The sequence below is a fragment of the Gadus chalcogrammus genome, chromosome 2, assembly GCF_026213295.1.
Source record: "Gadus chalcogrammus isolate NIFS_2021 chromosome 2, NIFS_Gcha_1.0, whole genome shotgun sequence".
NCBI classification, from domain to species: domain Eukaryota; kingdom Metazoa; phylum Chordata; class Actinopteri; order Gadiformes; family Gadidae; genus Gadus; species Gadus chalcogrammus.
The window spans coordinates 12,407,216-12,420,035 of NC_079413.1; the positions used below are offsets into that span (position 1 = coordinate 12,407,216).

General features: G+C 42.6%; 1 long non-coding RNA gene across 1 annotated transcript; it reads right to left on the minus strand.

The window, feature by feature from the left end:
- Positions 1-1,037: 1,037 nt before the first annotated feature.
- On the minus strand, positions 1,038-2,413 carry LOC130374701 (uncharacterized). The gene is made up of 3 exons (XR_008893651.1): positions 2,315-2,413; positions 2,180-2,239; positions 1,038-2,096 (listed from the first exon to the last, which is right to left on the minus strand). It is a non-coding gene; the product is annotated as an uncharacterized LOC130374701 (long non-coding RNA).
- Positions 2,414-12,820: the final 10,407 nt, after the last annotated feature.

Consider the following 12,820-nt stretch of genomic DNA (forward strand, 5'->3'; position numbering starts at 1 on the left):
ACTCGTGCTTGTTTTCATAGGTTGATGTTGTGAGGAACTTGGTGAAACACTGTGCCCTTGACTCCTCTGGATCAAAAATGGATCTGCATCTGGTAAGTTATTATTCAATTTTTTTCCATAGTTTTTATTTACAGAAAATTGCATGTATCTAACCAACATCTTAACACTATCAACAAGTCGTTTTGTTGTCATTGTACTTACATTGCAATTTATTTTCTTGTTAAGGTGGCTGGGCAGATAATGTGCCCTTGTGGTATTGTAAATTCGGTCAAATTCAATTTGACAGCAGAAAGTCCACGGGATTATGCTGACATGCTACTCTCCTTTAAACACCTGCCAAATGTGTTGATCTACGACTTTGCCAGGGGGTTGGTTACTCACACCAACTTGCGTGAGCCTGAAACAATACCATTCAGGCCACATGAAGGGCGACTGGCTGAAGCAACACCAACAAATCTCAAGTCTGCTGAGAAAGGTGAATTAGAAATCAACCTACCCTGGCTGAAGTTGAAGAAGGAGCATGCAGGCATAAATGCACACCCAAGTACAGTATCTTCAGACCACTTTGCACTGTACGACATTTTCCATGAAGGCAAACACTAAGGAACCAAAAGATTGCCTTCGAAAAATTGGCCTTGTCCCCGAACTCCGTGGCTGGGTGAACTCTCAGACAGCTGAGCAATTTTTCTCAAAAATGAGAACAAATAACTACTTTATGAACATGATGTCTCCAGAGGCCTGTTTCAGGTAGCTGGTTTTGAGGCAACCCCGAGTTTGTTCGCTCTGAGTTAGTGGAAACTCTGGGTTTTCCATTTCAGGTAGCAGGTTCAGCGCAACCGAGAGTTAGTTGCTGCGGCAACATACGCCGTGGACCTAACCTGCTCGGGAGGTGGTTAGACCTACTCTGAGTTTGTTGTCTATAAGTCTGAAGGCTGCTCTCCGACAGAAGGAAGTGTTAGAAATGGCATGTCCTTTTCTACGAGAGCCCGTGGACGTAGAGGCTGCGATCCTCAGAAGGAATCGCCGTGAGGAACGATTATTAAGACCCCGGTTGGATATACTTTCTTTTCCTGATAATTTTCTTCACGAGCGCTATCGTTTTTCAGCGCAATCTATCATTTATTTAGACCACCTTCTCCGCCCCCATGTTAAATGTCAAACGCACCGGGGGCATGCTTTAAGTTCAATACAAATTATTTGTGTGGCACATTTTAGCAAACGGCAGCTTTCTTTACAACGTCGGTGACGCCGAGCACATTTCAAAGGCAACCGTGTATCGGTCTGTCAGAAATGTGACTTTGGCACTGAAACGTTTTCTTTACACGTTTGTGATGTTTCCAAGTCACCGACCTATACGAACAATCAAGGAAGAGTTCCACAGAATTGCAGGTAACAGTAGCAACAAGGTAGCCTATTTGTTTATTGGAACGTTTTAATTTAATAAATAAAGTGCACAATTTAATTTAATAAATTAATTTGTAATGTTTTAGATTTTCCGGGTGTCATCGGGTGCATCGATGGAACTCATATTCCTATTAAAGCTCCTTCACTGAATGAAGGAGACTATGTTAATAGGAAGTCCTTCCACAGCATCAATGTGCAGGTACAGGTGAAGGCCTAGACCTTCAGCATTTTAAATTAAAGATACTTAACAAAACAGCCTCTGTATCTAATTATACTCTCTGCAATTTGAAGGTCGTATGTGATGCCAGAAATATCATCACCCAAGTGGAGACAAAGTGGCCGGGGTCTGTGCATGACGCACGCATATTTCGGGAGTCTAATCTGAGCACTCGCTTTGCCCGTGGTGAGTTAAGCCTATATTTGAAGGATTTATAATCCATATTTGTTCAGATGATTAATATTTCACCTGTATCGTAGGAGAGTACGACGGTCATGTTTTAGGTGACAGAGGGTACCCCTGCCAGCCTTGCCTTCTGACCCCGTATGCCGATCCCGTGCCAGGACCACAGCAGCGCTACAACCTGGCGCATATGAGGATGAGAGCCAGGGTCGAAAACACGTTCGGGATCCTGAAGGCAAGATTCCAGCTGTGATTTAGAAGTGGATGGCCTCTCATTGGATTCGATTTCATCCTGTTTGAGAGAAAGAAGATGTCAGTTTTAAATTGTACAACGCTATCATCAACTTTTAGATGTTATTTTTTAAAGGTGTTAACCTCAATAGGCCTTTCCTCTTCCCTTTCAAATGCCGCAGACAATGTTTCTCCATCATCTTCCTGTAATGACATTAAGTTGTTTTCAGCAATTATCAAGACATTATTAATAATCTGTGGAAGGTGAAGAATTGTTACAATTGCATGGAGGTTGGTGAGGGCATCTGGTTCCAGTAGGGCGATGACGCCATCAGTAACTGGAAGAAGATGATTAGACAGTGAAATTATTACCAGAATATTGCCCCATCTAATTTGCAACGCGCTGGGTTGCGTGTACATATTTAATTATTTTGAATAACCAAACTCTTATAAAGGCACTTCTATCCTGGGGGGTGGGGGGGATCAGAGGAGCTCCCTCCAGGGATGCCCTCAGCCACAGGACGCATACTCTGTTGGCTGAGGGCCATCTCCTCAGCCTCTGTGAGGGCTGCAGGTGGTGGACCCCCTCCAGTCTGCCGGGGCTCTGCTTTTTTTCGATTTGCTAACATGGAGGAAAATGTTACCCTAATATTCAGTAAGCGCTATTTTGAAGACACATATATATGTACATACACATACATACATACATACATACATACATACATACATACATACATACATACATACATACATACAATGCATTTTGCCTAGGTGTAGCCTTCTAATATATCTAAATCCTATTAAATATTGGCAGTGTTGGGGGTGGCTGGGAAATGTACTACTTACATTTACTGCTTAAATATAGGCCCATCACATGTTGAATATAGCTGTTAAATTAGGTACAGCAGGCAAAACAGCACAATTGATTTGATTTCAATTCAACATTAGTTTACCTGTTTGAACTATATTTTTGTACTTCATCTTCATTTGCTGCCAAGTCCTCTTGGGGCAACTCGGGGTTGCGTAAATCGACACACACACATACACACAATTTCAGATTCAGATTCAGATTCAGAAGACTTTATTTGCCATGACATGTAAACATGTTTGGAATTTGTTTTGGTACAGTGGAGTTTACAACAGGACAGACAAGACAGGACAATTTACATATTGAATAAGTGGAAGATATTAAACTTTCCTTTTATTTTATTTTACTCACGCATTGACTTGTTCAGCTATTTCAGGCCAAGCTCTCTCTGGGTAACTGCTCGGCATACGCGTTCATTAGAATTTCCAATTCCGTGGGGGAAAGTAAGTGGATCTACGCTTTTGGTACATGTTTGATCATGTTATCAGAGATCCATTGATGATGGCTCTTTATAGTCAACAGGCACGCCCTCAACCCAGAGTGAACATACTCAGAGTTGATTAACCCAAAGCTGATCACCTGTTCTGAAACCGAAAACACAGAGTTTCTTTTCAACCCTGAACTCTGAGTCAACCAACTCAGAGCGCAGGATTAAACTCAGAGTATGTTAAACCAGCTTCCTGAAACAGGCCTCAGGAAGCCATGTCTTTCTCATGCGATCTGTGATACACCACCACAATGTGATGGTTAACGAGAAGATATTGACAGACCTTCGGAATAATGTATCAGAGGACATTGTTCTTGATCAGACTGGAAAGGCTATAATGGGTGCGTATCGTTAAACATTAATATATAGACTTAATATTACATTATCTTCACCGCTATTATTTTTGAATCCTTGTTAACCTTTTACAGCATCTGCACTGTTTTCAATTGGCACGTCAGCTCCAGCTAATTCCAAAGGTGAGGTGACATCCTGCTATTTCGTCTGTATAACTGCTTTAAAGATGTGCATGGATCAAGTCATGACGATGTTCTGCCTTTTGATTCCAGTGCAAATGGATCCACACCACCTGGACCAATGTACAGAGAAATGTGAGGTCTTGACAATATTGTCAACACTGAAGCCCTGCAGAGCCTCATAGACCCTAAAGGGTCATCACCCCCTTAGGGAGCAGCTAATATACTATGATAAGTGTTAATATTTCATTATTCATTTGGGAAATCAATAATTTTGCCTGTTGATTTATTTCTACACACTGCCCCAGATCAACTATGTCCTGGATCCAAAAAGGCCAGGTGAGGAGCTCATCGTCAAACATATGCCTACTTGCCTGTCAAGGTCTAACTTCCTGACACTTGGACTTCAAAGGGACATCGACTCAATGGTGATTTACAACCGTCCAATGTTATGGTTAAGGCATGTTTTAATAAAACCCCATCTGGAATTTATTGTCTGACACTGTGTGTAAACTAAACCAACAGGTAGGAAATGCGTGCCTCAGTTTGGTCCAGAAGATGGGTAATATGCAGGTGTGTTTTGACTCGATTAATAGGTTGTGTAAATGTTGAGGCTTTCTTGCATAATTGTGAGCAATAGACAATAGCACTCAGCCATATCTTTATGTTACATGTAGCATTGTTGTTTGATTGTAGTATTGTCTGAATTTTATAGGGAAAGGACATTTATATTGCCAACCTCCATGTACCCCCAACGTAGCTCCCTCCCTCCAACTGTGATCCTCTGCTCCATTTCCCAGTATGCTTTCTGTTAAGATCAGTTCAAGAGACAAAAGTTCAGTCAGGAGGTACTGTGGAAATAAGGAGTGCTCAGTCAGACAGATGGTCTTTTAAGTTGACTTTTAATAGCCATCTTTCCAACACTATCAAAAGAAAAGGGAAACAGAAATTCTCCTTGTTTAACTTTTGCCAATAAGCTACAATTTACCAGTTTGCATGGTTTGAACATGTTCTTGTCTGCATTCCTTTCTACAACTGTGTTTCATGTTCCGAAGCAACAGTTGTTCTGGTTTATGTTTTGGTCCTCTCCTACAGGACCAGACATATGTGGACTTTTTGATATGAGATTTCGTTTTGCTCTTCATTGAATAGGGATGTTGCACAGCGCATCGTTGCGGGATCCTGGACAGAGAAGATGGCTCTGGATTTTGAGGTATTGTTTGCAATGTTTGATTTGATTTATTAGGATCCCCAGCCATTAGCAACACACTGGAGTGAGAGCTAGTCTTCCTGGGGTCCAGAACTTGTCCCTGAATTATTGTGTCATAATCAGCTACATTGCTTTATTTCTGCCTTTTTTCATATAGTGGCTTCCAAAGCAGAGTCATGGGAATGACTGTGTGGTTTTCATGATAATGGTGAGTCATGTTGCCATTATGAAGTTAAAATGTTTTCCTCAGTTTCCAAGCTAATATCTTCATAGATTTAGATGTGCTTTCATAATTGCTGTTTCAGAAACACAAGACTTGTCTTACAACTATGTGTAACTAGATTGTTGATTTCCGTTTAAACTTTTTTTTATATTCTCTCAAATATTTTGCTCCAGATTTTTATTTCCGTACTTGTTCTTTCAATTTGTTTGTTTCTTTTATTACTTTCTTTCTTCTTATACGAAGAAAATTCTATAACTTCTCCTCTAAATACAGCTTTTAAGGTATCCCATTAAATGGGTATTCTCATTTCATTGCATTTTCAAAGAATGAGTTTTAAAATTCAAGTGTGCATAGGAAGCCTCAGATAACTTCCTATTGGCATCACCCCTTCACATTTCATTTTGTGAGTACTTTCTCAGTAATGACAAAGCTGTCTCATGCTAAATATGTCTCACATGTGTCTCTCATTACAGTACGCCTGGTATTTTGCCACAGAGGCTACTTTTGACTTCAGTATTGTAAGTATTAAGTCAAGTCCATTTTTAATAATATCAGATTAAATAATAAACAATAAATAGCAAACATAGGAAGAAAAAATAACATTGTAGAATTGATAGTCAAGGTGTCAAGCTCAGCTTAAAATACATGCCAAAGAGAAGAGGTGGGTCTTAAGTATGTAGCAGTTACTGAGAGTACTGCCTAAGGGCCAATGTGAAGGCTGTGGATGGTGAGTTACTTCCCAAACTATAATAAACATAACTAAATTGAATGAAATCTTGCTTACTTAAAAATAGCGAGTATTCAGAGTGTATGCACTAAGCAGGGTTATCACAACACTAGCTGTTTTTATTATGAAACACAGAATCCGTAAATATACCATAAGGAAATGAATGCATTTTGACTAACATCTTTCTTTAATAATAATAATAATACATTTAATTTAAAGGGTGCCTTTCAAGACACCCAAGGTCACCTTACAGATCATAAAGTTATCATAAATCGTTTAAAAACAAGACATTGTGGAAAAATAATCAACAATCAAGACAGTGATCAGTTAGACGTTGTGTGCGAGTTTGAACAGAGGCCTGTTTCAGGTAGCTGGTTTAACATACTCTGAGTTTAATCCTGCGCTCTGAGTTGGTTGACTCAGAGTTCAGGGTTGAAAAGCAACTCTGGGTTTTCGGTTTCAGAATAGGTGATCAGCGTTGGGTTAATCAACTCTGAGTATGTTCACTCTGGGTTGGGGGCGTGCCTGTTGACTATGAAGAGCCATCATCAATGGATCTCTGATAACATGATCAAACATGGACCAAAAGCGTAGATCCACTTACTTTTCCCCCACGGAATTGGAAATTCTAATTGACGTGTATGCCGAGCAGTTACCCATTTTAACAAAAAAAAGCAATACCGCCGCGGCAGCGAGAGAGAGCTTGGCAGGAAATAGCTGAACAAGTCAATGCGTGAGTCAAATAAATTAGTAAAATAAAATAAGAGGAAAGTTTAATATCTTCCACTTATTCAATATGTAAATTGTGTGTGTGTGTGTGTGTGTGTGTGTGTGTGTGTGTGTGTGTGTGTGTGTATCAATTTACGCAACCCCGAGTTGCCCCACGAGGACTTGGCAGCAAATGAAGTACAAAAATATAGTTTAAACAGGTAAACTAATGTTTCATTGAAATCAAATCAATTGTGCTGTTTTGCCTGCTCTACCTAATTGAACAGCTATGTTCAACATGTATTATATATTTGTATACTATATTAAAGCAGTAAATGTAAGTAGTAGCCTATATTACCCAGCCACCCCAACACTGCCAATATTTAATAGGATTTAGATATATTAGAAGGCTACACCTAGGCAAAATGCATTATAAATATATATCTGTCTTCAAAATAGCGCTTACTGAATATTAGGGTAACATTTTACTCCATGTTGGCAAATCGAAAAAATGCAGAGACCCAGCAGACTGGAGGAGGTCCACCACCTGCAGCCCTCACAGAGGCTGAGGAGATGGCCCTCAGCCAACAGAGTATGCGTCCTGTGGCTGAGGGCATCCCTGGGGGGAGCACCTCTGATCCCCCCCACCCCCCAGGATAGAAGTGCCTTTACAGTATAAGGGGTTGGTTATTCAAAATAATTAAATATGTACACGCAACCCAGCGCGTTGCAAATTAGATGGGGCAATATTCTGGCTCAATAATTGCACTGTCTAATCATCTTCTTCCAGTTACTGATAGCGCCCTACTTGAACCAGATGCCCTCACCAACCTCCATGCAATTGTAACAATTCAAAAGATGCAAAAGGATGCTTTGGAGATCCAAATTTTGGAACATAAGTTATAGGTGGGTGAGGTGCAAACTGGGATAATGTTCCCTGCTCTAAAAACATACCCAATATAAATGACATTATTTTTTTGTGCTTTCAGGAAATAAAAAAATCCTCATAATAAGTAGATTGTCTTTATTAGAACACGGGCTGTGGTGGGACAAGTTATTTTGTTGAACAGTTTACTCAAAGGGTTTTACTTCAGTGAACAATGCAGACGATTATGCTGAGCATGTGCATGTAGAGAAGAACAGCATCTGGTTAAAAGCAGTACAAGGGTCTTTTCTGCCTTGCATTCTTAAAATGAGTTTCTTGACTTGCAGCAGTTATAGGTCCGTGGTTAGTCAGCTACTCTGATCATGGGAAAGCCACAACGTTGAAGTGACTGTAGTAGGCCTACAGAGCGGGTGGGATGTACGGGGCGGATCATTCTGCACATGCGTTAATTGCGATAAAAAATTAAAAAATAAACTTAAAGCATGTCCCCGGTGCGTTTGACAGTTAACATGGGGGCTGAGAAGGTGGTCTAAATAAATGATAGATTGCGCTGAAAAACGATAGCGCTAGTGAAGAAAATTATCAGGAAAATAAAGTATATCCAACCGGGGTCTTAATAATCGTTCCTCACGGAGATTCCTTCTGAGGATCGCAGCCTCTACGTCCACAGGCTCTCGTAGAAAATGACATGCCATTTCTAACACTTCCTTCTGTCGGAGAGCTGCCTTCAGCCTTATAGACAACAAACTCAGAGTAGGTCTAACCACCTCCCGAGCAGGTTAGACCCACGGCGTATGTTGCCGCAGCAACTAACTCTCGGTTGCGCTGAACCTGCTACCTGAAACGGAAAACCCAGAGTTTCCACTAACTCAGAGCGAACAAACTCGGGGTTGCCTCAAAACCAGCTACCTGAAACAGGGCTCTGGTGAGTTTTGAGTTGTGACTTGAAGGTTGTAATGGTGTCTGACTGTTTTATGTGTGGGGGGAGGGAGTTCCAGAGCCTGGGTGCTGAACAGCTGAATGACCGGGCACCCATTGTAATGAGTCGTGATGTGGGGATACATAGTAGTCCAGCAGAGGTTGAGCGGAGGGAGCGGGAGGGAGTGTATTCTTGGAGGATGTTGCAGAGGTAACTGAGGGCTAGGTTGTGGAGAGCTTTGTAGGTGAGGAGTAGGGTTTTGTATTGGATGCGGTAGTGTACTGGGAGCCAGTGAAGTTGGATGAGGACATGATATGTCTTTCCTGAGACGGTGGTGGTTTGTTGTCCTGGTGGAAAACCTTGGGCTGGAAGGGTATGCTGCGGTGCTACAAACATAATATGTATTTATTTATGTATTATCAAGAGGAATTTGGGATAAGACCTGGTAATAAATGTAATGCTCTGGTGTTTTAATTGCAGGTATGGGAGGAAGTTCGCCCACTTTACTGAGGAAGGAAAATCCACCCTGAAGCAACACCTAACCCTAACCTGTCTGCAGGAAAATGAAACAAAAAAGGACACTTTCAAGCTGCACAGTGGTCAGTGCTAAGTACTTAATGTATCTTTATGGCTCCTGCAGTAGGTTTAGTTTGGTACTGTGTCATTCTGAATCCAACCTGGATCGCTTTTTCAAGGGGTAAACCTTTGCATATTAAACATGATGGCACAATAATGATGTTTGGTTTACAGATGCCATTGGACTCTGACGATGAAGGGAAAAACGGTCTGTCTAGTTACTGGATCAGATAAAATGAGACGGAGAGGTAATAAAGTCTATCGGCACGAGGACCTTGGATTTATTAAGTAAAGTGGCAACGGTTATACAGAGTCATAAAGCGTGAGAAATCGAATATGTCTAAGTCCCTAATCAGCGCTGATGGTTCGTCCAGAGCTTCGCCTCCGTGGAAGGTCTGCTTCAGAAGAAGGGGCAGAAGTGTCTGTGTGATACAGTTTTATGCTGTATCTTCCTCTTGGTGAGGTGTGTGCGTTTGAGACGTATGTGGTTCTGTGTGTCTTTGCGTGACCTTGGCTCTCAGGCCCTAGTGTGTCTCCTCGTGTTCTTCCTGATGGGGGAGCGCCTCAAAGAGTCTCCTGATTGTGGCCCTCCCGTTCTGAGGATGAAACAGTGCTTTGCGTGACCTTGGCTCTCAGGCCCTAGTGTATCTCCTCGTGTTCTTCCTGATGGGGGAGCGCCTCAAAGAGTCTCCTGATTGTGGCCCTCCCGTTCTGAGGATGAAACAGTGCATTGTCTGAGTGTTTACCATTTGCCTGGCGGAGAAATGGGGCCTTAGCTCTGGCCTCGACCTGACTATGTTATCATGTGTGTGTTATGTGTTTAAAAGTTGAATGTGACTGCCATGTGTTGTGCTCATCAGGCGTTAAGAGTTGACTATTGTAAGGTGACTGCCATGTGATGTGCTGATCAGGCTGGGGTAGGAGTTAGCTATATTTATAATGTACATGTGATGTGCTCAGCAGGTTATTTTGCCCAACATATCCCCCTCAAGTCGTCGCAAGACGACTTTTACTCATTAGGGATACGAGGGATAGGACTCCAGCGCGGGACTATCATTATAACACTTTTAGAAGTAACAGAAAGAAGGCAAAACAATCATAAAAACAAACAACCATGAGTATGGGACTAAAATAAGTCGCTGGACCGGGTGTATGGGGAAACCACGTGGGAGAAACGCCACCCATGCTTCAGACATGGGTATGCCATACACACCCCACCTAGGGGGTGGCATCCACCCCGGCCTTACATCGCGAACAGACGATACCAAGTAAAGTGGCAGCAGGTAATACACAAAAAACAAACATACCACAAGCATACAATAATACAAAAAACAAATAACAACAACCAACAACAAAACTAACACCAAACCCTAATAATAACAACGAAATGCAACAATAAAACAAACAGTAAACAATAAACAAAAATGCAACAATCACACAAATACTACACAATAACAATCACAGGAAAGAAATGCAACCTATAAAACGTGTCCCTAAATAATAGTAATAATAATAGAAAGATATGAGGTAGATAACGAATGGCAATCCCCCTCAAGCCATCCCTAGATAACCACATACTTAAGGATGTGAGGAGGAGTTAGCTGGTCGTGTAACAATAAGCAATCACACGCATGGGGTATCCAGGGTAGGCACGGGGCACGGGAACAACTGAAACCACGGAATAGTCCTGAGCGTCATCACGGGCAGGTGGTCGCAAGGCGCCACCTGAGCATTAGACCCTTTTATTCAACTGCGCTCAGGACCTCATCTGATAAACGGGCAATCAAGGCCCCTGGAATCTCGCCCGTGTGTATCCCCGAGCTCCATCTAGTGGGACAGCGATATAAACAACAACATTTACGTTCCCGGCGTCGGTTGCGTAGACGCGGGCATAGATATGGGAGCGGCTGAAAACAGTGAAGCGTACAGAAGCGAATACAGCCAGGGGCGCCCTCAAGCCTTAAGGGAACGGGCCGCAGCCCCTGGTGCCGGAACGCAGATCCCTGGTCCGGGCGACGTGGGTGCATCAGGTGGGAGGGGGGTGGTGCCGTTGGCGGGGACGGGAATGCGGGAATGGGGCAGCCCACCTGGAGAGGTTACTAGTACGTCACAGGCGGGGGGGGAGGGGGGTGTGGTGGTGGGGTTTGCTTGTAGTGGCTGGGACGGGGAAGGGAGGGGGGGGTGGGTGGGGGGGGGGGGTCAGGTGATCTTCATGTATTGGCGCGCTGCATTGCGTGGGGGGCTCTTGGACAGTGGGGCAGGGGTCTGTTCCATGTTCTCCAGCCGGATCAGGTCGGGCCCCTCTGGTGGTCCCTCGTCCAAACTCTCGATCCCCAGGTAAGCTTGGATGGCACCTGCTGCACCTGTAGCGCCCATCGCTCATTGGGCTCTCCATCCATCCTGTGAAGGGGTCATTAATGCCGGAATTCTCTCTGCCAAATCTAATCTGAGGGACTGTAACCCTGCCAGCACCCTGGCCACCGACCCATCCGGTGCTGTGTTATTGGGGATAAAAGTACAACATGTCGTCTTTATCATCCCACACACCCCTCCTTGCTCTGCCAATAGCATATCTATATCTATATAGTCCCTTGACCTTATCCGTGGAAAAATTGACAAAACGTTGCTGATTATAGTATATACTATTTATCCAAACAACATTTTTGTTAATAGTGGACCACCAAAACAGGACTGATTCAAACCCTGCCGAAATCTGATTGCATCATCCTTGGGTAGTTGGTCGGCTCCGGGCGTGTCTGCATCTGGCTCCTCCTCTGGCCCTGGAACTTTGTGTTCCTCTTGCTGGAATTACAAACTTATGTACAACAGTTAGATGTTCAAACATATTTTCCTTAATCCTATTTCTAATTATTCTAATGGAAGTCCCTTTTGGGACCCTTGAATGTTAAGTGAAGGCATGGGTCGACCCTTAAGCATTTCATGCAGGGTTAGATGCGTCGTTCTGTTAGTTTTCATGCGATAACTCATTAGTGTCAGTGGTAGTGCATCAATTCAATTTAGTGCCTGCACAAATGTTGTTAATTTTTGTCTTGAGCGTCCCATTCACTCTTTCCACCATACCTTGTGGTTGAGGATTGGGGCGTAATCTAGTCTTTATTTGACATGCAAATGTTGAATCACTTGTTTGAGTGTTCTCTGAATAAACGTTTTGTCTGAGCTTATTTCTGACGGAAGTCCAAACCTTGCCTTGACTTCTCCAGTCAGAAACTTGATTACTGTAGTCGCACTTTGGTCTTTTGATGGGACTGCTTCTACCCATCTGTTGAACACTGTATTTCACACTCATTTAGCTGGATGTCAATCATTGTTTGCAAGTATGGTGAAGAAAAACCTTGTTTTCTAATTATTATTATTATTATTATTATTATTATTATTATTATTATTATTATTATTATTTTTTTTTTAATTCTCCTCAATACCTCCCCCCTTGCGCAATGGTCAAAACCATGCACATTAAATGATAAGCAAATCTAAGAACGCCGTTGGTGCAACCAACGTCGAAACGTCTAACCTTAACCATCAGCAAATTAAAGCCAATCTTTTGGGAAGGGAAATCGAAACCAGTATGTCCAAAACCAAAGCCCAATATGGGTGGGTTTACCATCAGCCGCCTGAAACCACGCTGTTCCAAAGTCATGCACTAAACCGAAAAACGTACATGCGTTAGTGGGCTTCTATACCACAAAG